This window comes from Pleurodeles waltl, chromosome 9 (genome assembly GCF_031143425.1).
Source record: "Pleurodeles waltl isolate 20211129_DDA chromosome 9, aPleWal1.hap1.20221129, whole genome shotgun sequence".
Taxonomy (NCBI): domain Eukaryota; kingdom Metazoa; phylum Chordata; class Amphibia; order Caudata; family Salamandridae; genus Pleurodeles; species Pleurodeles waltl.
The window spans coordinates 789,604,006-789,610,300 of NC_090448.1; positions in this window are offsets into that span (position 1 = coordinate 789,604,006).

Here is a 6,295-nt window from a genome sequence, read left to right on the forward strand (position 1 = left end):
CTGATGTCCAGGCTCCTGCGACCCAAATTATCCAGACGGGACTGGATACCACCGACTCGGTAGCCAGAGCAATGGGCACAACTGTGGTGGAAAGGAGACAGGCCTGGCTACGTAACTCGGGCTTTTCGGCAGATGTACAGTCCACATTGTTGGATCTCCCGTTTGATGGGGACAAACTGTTTGGGGCTAAGGCTGATTCGGCCTTGGAACGTTTTAAGGAGAGCAGGGCCACGGCTAAGTCGTTGGGACTCCAAGCTCCTTCTTCCACGGCCTCTTCCAGATTCTTCAGGAGGTTTCGTGGATTTGGGCGTGGCTCTTCCTCCTCTTCCTTTCGGGGAAGATATCAGCAACCTGCCTCTTCCCACCCCTATAGATCTTTTAGGGGGAGGGGTAGGGTCCGCACCAGGGGAGCCTCTCAGCAGCACTCTGCCTCTTCCTCATCCTCTGGCGGGGTGCAGCAGGGGAAGCAGCCTTAGGCTTCCACCATTTCCCACTCACTCCTCTCCTGTAGGGGGAAGATTACAGCATTTTCTCACCAAATGGGAGACTGTTACGTCGGACACTTGGGTTCTCAGTGTTGTGGGAAAAGGCTACACCCTTCCCTTTCGGGAGTTTCCGCCCCTCATCCCGCCCCGCCCTTCGTATTGTTCACAAGAACACCTCCTGTTGCTAGAACAGGAGGTGGAAGTCCTCCTTTTAAAGGGCGCGGTGGAGTTGGTCCCGGAGCAGGAAAGGGGTCAAGGAGTTTACTCAAGGTATTTCCTGATTCCCAAGAAGGATGGTCGTTTGAGACCAATTCTGGACCTGAGGATCTTGAATTGGTTCCTCAAGCAGGAAAAGTTCAAGATGCTGACCCTAGCACAGGTGCTTTTGGTGTTGAACATGGAAGACTGGATGGTGTCTGTCGACTTGCAGGATGCTTACTTTCATATCCCGATACTCAAGTCACACAGGAAGTATCTCCGGTTTGTGGTGGGATCGCAACACTACCAGTTTGCGGTCCTTCCGTTTGGTCTTACTTCAGCACCTCGAGTCTTCACGAAGGTGATGTCGGTGGTTGCGGCAGAGCTCAGAAGGAAGGGGATAGCAGTATTCCCTTACTTGGACGATTGGTTGATCAAAGCCAAGTCCCCGGAGCTTGTGTTGCGTCATCTGCAGTCAACAACCCAGTTGTTGTTCGACCTGGGCTTTTCGGTGAACGAGCCCAAATCTCACCTGGAGCCCTCTCAGCGCCTCCTGTTCATAGGGGCAGTACTGGATACGACATTGGGTCGGGCCTTTCCTCCGCCTCAGCGGATTCAAGATATTCAGGATTTGGTTCCAATGTTTCGAAACGGAGCGGTAGTTCCAGTCCTCAAGGTCCTTCGTCTGCTCGGTCTTTTTGCCTCCTGCATTCTGTTGGTCACGCATGCTCGCTGGCACATGAGGGCTCTTCAGTGGTGCCTCCGAAGGCAGTGGTCTCAACACAGAGGGGATCTAGAGGGTACTGTCAAGATCTCCAGAGATGCTGCTGTGGATTTGAAGTGGTAGATTGCAAGCAACAATCTTTCACAAGGAAAACCGTTCCAGCAGTCGCCACCAGTGGCCACAGTCATAACGGATGCTTCCACTCTAGGGTGGGGAGCTCATCTGGGGGATCTGGAGATCAAAGGTCTTTGGTCTCCAGAGGAACAGATTTTTCACATCAATCTGTTAGAGTTACGGGCTGTACGTCTGGCTCTCAAGGCCTTCCTCCCTTCCCTTCGTGGTCAGTCGGTACAGGTCCTAACGGACAATACTACCACGATGTGGTACATAAACAAGCAGGGAGGAGTGGGGTCGTACCTTCTCTGCAGAGAAGCTCTTCGACTATGGTCCTGGGCAAAGGACCATCGGATTTGCTTGATAGCAAACCATCTGGCCGGAGTCTTGAACGTGCGTGCGGACAGTCTCAGTCGCCACTTCTCGGCAGACCACGAGTGGCGTCTCCATCCAGATCAAGTCCGTTTAATCTTCCAGAAGTGGGGGTTTCCTCGGGTAGATCTGTTCGCCACTCGAGAGAACGCGCATTGTCCGTTGTTCTGCAGCCTTCAGTATCCGATGCAGGAAGCATTGGGGGACGCGTTTCAAATGACCTGGTGCGGCCAGTTGCTTTACGCGTTTCCTCCCATACCCTTGATTCCTCGAGTATTGAGGAAGATTCGCCAAGACCGGGCTCTAGTAATCGTAATAGCTCCGGATTGGCCAAGGAGGGTGTGGTACTCCGACCTTCTCCAACTCTCAACGTGCCCGCCGCTCCGTCTCCCTTTCAGGGCAGACCTCCTCTCGCAGTCGCAGGGGCAGGTTCTACACCCCAACCTCCAGAGTCTGCACCTACATGCCTGGAGATTGAACGGGGCAACCTGAGTTCCTTCTCTCTCCCGCCTGAGGTAGTGGATGTTATATTAGCGGCCAGGCGACACTCCACTAAATCTATCTACGCTAATAGGTGGTCTAAATTTGTTGCGTGGTGTGGAGAGAGGCAGATTGATCCTTTACAAGCTCATCTATCGGACGTTTTGTCTTTTGCTCTATCTCTGGCGCAGAAAGGTTGTGCAGTGGCTACCATTAAAGGTTATTTATCGGCCTTGTCAGCCTTCATATGTCTTCCAGACCAACCATCTTTATTTAAATCCCCTATTGTTATCAGATTCTTGAAAGGTCTTCTAAATCAATATCCTCCAAAGCCATTCGTTATGCCGCAATGGGATTTGTCCTTAGTCCTGACTTTCCTTATGGGGTCCCCTTTTGAACCTATGCATTCTTGCCCCTTAAGGTATTTGTTTTTAAAAACAGTCTTCCTGATAGCTATAACATCAGCAAGGAGAGTGAGTGAGTTGCAGGCCTTATCAGTAAAACCCCCTTATACAACTTTTTATGGGGATAAGGTGGTGTTGAGGACCAAGGCTGCTTTCCTCCCGAAGGTTGTTTCACCCTTCCATTTGGCTCAGGCAATTACTTTGTCCACGTTCTATCCTCCGCCTCATCCTTCCAAAGAGGAAGAAAGACTGCACCGTCTGGATCCAAAGAGAGCGTTGAGCTTCTTTATCAATAGAACAAAGGATTTCAGGCTGGAGGATCAGCTGTTTATTGGATACGTGGGCAAGAGGAGAGGAAAGGCAGTCCACAAGAGAACACTATCCAGGTGGGTTGTTCTTTGCATTAAAATATGTTACTCTTTGGCAAAGAAGGATCCTCCTGAGGGCATTAGAGCTCATTCCACCAGAGCTAAGTCGGCCACTTCGGCCTTAGCCAGAGGTGTTCCTGTGGTCGACATCTGCAAGGCCGCAACTTGGTCGTCCCTTCACACTTTTGCAAAACATTACTGTTTAGATTCTGAGGTTAGAAGGGACGGCCATTTTGCACGGTCAGTGCTGCAGGATTTCTTGGTTTGACCATTTAGGCACCCACCGCCGGGCGTGGTACTGCTTTGGGACTCTATTCATGAGGTGAGGAATTCCCAGGTAGTTGTATCCATCAGAAGAACGAGTTACTTACCTTCGGTAACGACTTTTCTGGTGGATACATTAGCTACCTGTGGATTCCTCACGGTCCCACCCGCCTCCCCGTTGCCTTTATGGTCTTGCCAAGTAATCCTTGAGTGCGCTCCTCTTGATCTTTGAGGGTGCAATAGATGTATATATATAATATTTTTATATATATATATGGGTATATGTGTATATATCTTTATGTATATACTTGGTGTGTGTATATATTTTTAAAAGAAAGAGTTTTATATATATATATATATATATATGTACATAAAAAAGATTTACAGTTATTCATACAATGTGGTGTATTTTTACAATATAATGGATGTTGCTTTGTTCTTTCATTGCATTGCCTGGTTGTTCTCATGCACGTAAAAAATGATTGGTACTGACGTCCGCACGTCGTCGAGGACCTCTTATTGCCTGTATGACGTCAGACGGCGTCGCGTGCGAGACAGTGACGTCCTCGTCGACGTGCAGAGACTAGTAAGAAGATTTCCGTAGAATGCTGGCGCCATGGGAGTATTCATGAGGTGAGGAATCCACAGGTAGCTAATGTATCCACCAGAAAAGTCGTTACCGAAGGTAAGTAACTCGTTCTTCTGGTGTTTGCTACCCTGAAATGGAGCTATCTTGGTTATGCATGCCCCTGTGTACATGGTGGGTGGGGGTATGGCATTGATGGGGGTACAGGAATATCACATTGTACTTACCGGTTGATGTAGTGGGCTCAGAGGTGTCCAGTTCTCCAAATCCTGTCACTGCCTCCTGCTCCAGGGTCTCCTCCACCCTTTCCTTCAGGGGTGTGGGTGGTGGTACGGATGATGGTCCCCCTCCTGTGCCTCTCATCTCCCGGAGCCTTTCTGCCACCCTCTCCTTGGTCCGGGAGCGGAGGTCATACAACCTTTTTTTGATCTCATCCACACTCCTGGGGCTCACCCCTAGGGAGTTCACTTTTTCTTGAATCTCCAGCCAGAGTTGTTTTTTGGTTGAGTCTGGCACATTGAGGGCTGCCTTTCCAAAGAGATCATCATAGTGCTGACAGCATTCTTCTGTCAGCACCTCCAGCTCCTTCTCTGAAAATTGGAGTTATCTCTTTCTCGGTGTTTCTGCCATTGTAGCTGCTGTTCCTCCTGTTGGCTGTTCAGCAGTTTAAAATGGGTGTGGTCCTCCCTCCTCCCAGGTGTATTAGTAAACTTCCTGGCTGTGATGTCATCATCATGTGCCAGGAAGTATTTCCAGAGTGTTCTGGAGTGGTTTCTGGAGTGTTCTGCAGCACCTGCAATCAATTTACATGGAACTCGCAATTTGCGACACCCACTCGCAAATTGCGAGTCCGTTTTTTGCGCGGTCGCAAACAGCGACCTCGCAGACAGCGGACTCGCTATCTGCGTTGCGACTCCGGGTGCGAGTCGCAAATTGTACACAGACATTGTACCTGAATTCCTATTAGCGACACGCAATTTGCGAGTCGCTAATTGTTTTGTACCTACATCTGGCCCTAAGATCTGTCGAAGGGGAGGGAGGTGGTCTTAAGAAAGTCTCAGTCGCTTCTGTTCTGCATATCAAACACATTATCATTTTCCTCTTCACACCAACTTGCCACTTTCTTCTGCAGAGACGTCTGTTCATCTCCTCCAATTCATCATCCCCCCAAAATACATCCTTCTAGCTCACCTTTGAGGACTGCATTTTATTTTCCTTAGTCACTGTCTGAATCTTGACAGCCGAGTACTTCCTTCACACGCTTTCTCATAGAATAACACTCACAATTGGCACATAATTGAATGTCACTGTGTATGCTCTGCAGAGAAGCCAAGGAATGTATGTGCCTGAAGTCTTAACACAGCTGTGACCCACTGACTGGTACTTCGACCTTCAGCCTCATCTCCAGAGAGCTCACTCATGCCCTGTCACAAATACCCAATTCACCCAGACACCTGGAGATGGCTCGCTTCACTTAAGAGTCATATGCTGCATGGAAAAAAAAATACAGAAACTGAACAAATGGAAAAGGTAAATACACGTAGGGAATGCAAGATGAAGTAAAAATGAAATGTAAATAAGGAAAGCATCACTATGATGGCTTACCACAAGACTTTCTAAAGTCGTTGGGAAGTCGAGCACTGTTTTGTTTGTATATTACATGATTTTAACACCCAATAGAGACCTGTTTCAAATAGAGTTTTTAATTACTGCTGTGTTTTATACCTGGCAAGACCCACCCTAATAAAAGTTCTGCAGGCGCTACACTATGTGGAGTGAGTGACAGACAAGGGCCCAATTAAATCCGTACCTTGGGCCCTGCCTGTGCATCACACGCTCCTTCATAGGCCACTCTGTGATCCCATGACTTGTTGGCCTTATCGCCCATCACTGCCAGGCCATGACCCAACTAAGAAATTGTTAGCGGAGTGCCCAGCCCCCATACTGCCCCCTGCCCACTGGCCTATGGGTTTTCATCACATTGCGTGTCCAAAAATCATATGGCTTAGACCAGGAGACAGCCGGTGGAAGTGTGCAGCTTTTTCCAAGCTCCTGGGAGAGACTGCATGCTTAGGACCAAATACAGCTAATGCAGCCTCTTCCTTAAGGAGCAATGTTGAGATCCTGAACGGCGCCAGGAGCTGACGCCATAGGCCATACATGTCAAGATTCAAGTAACCTGGAGTCACAGTGGCCCCCACTGGTGTGGACCTCATCACATGGAAATGAGAAAAGGCTGTCCTCACCTAACAGGTCCCTTTCACCATGACTTAGGACTTAGCCTTCACCCTCAGCATCTA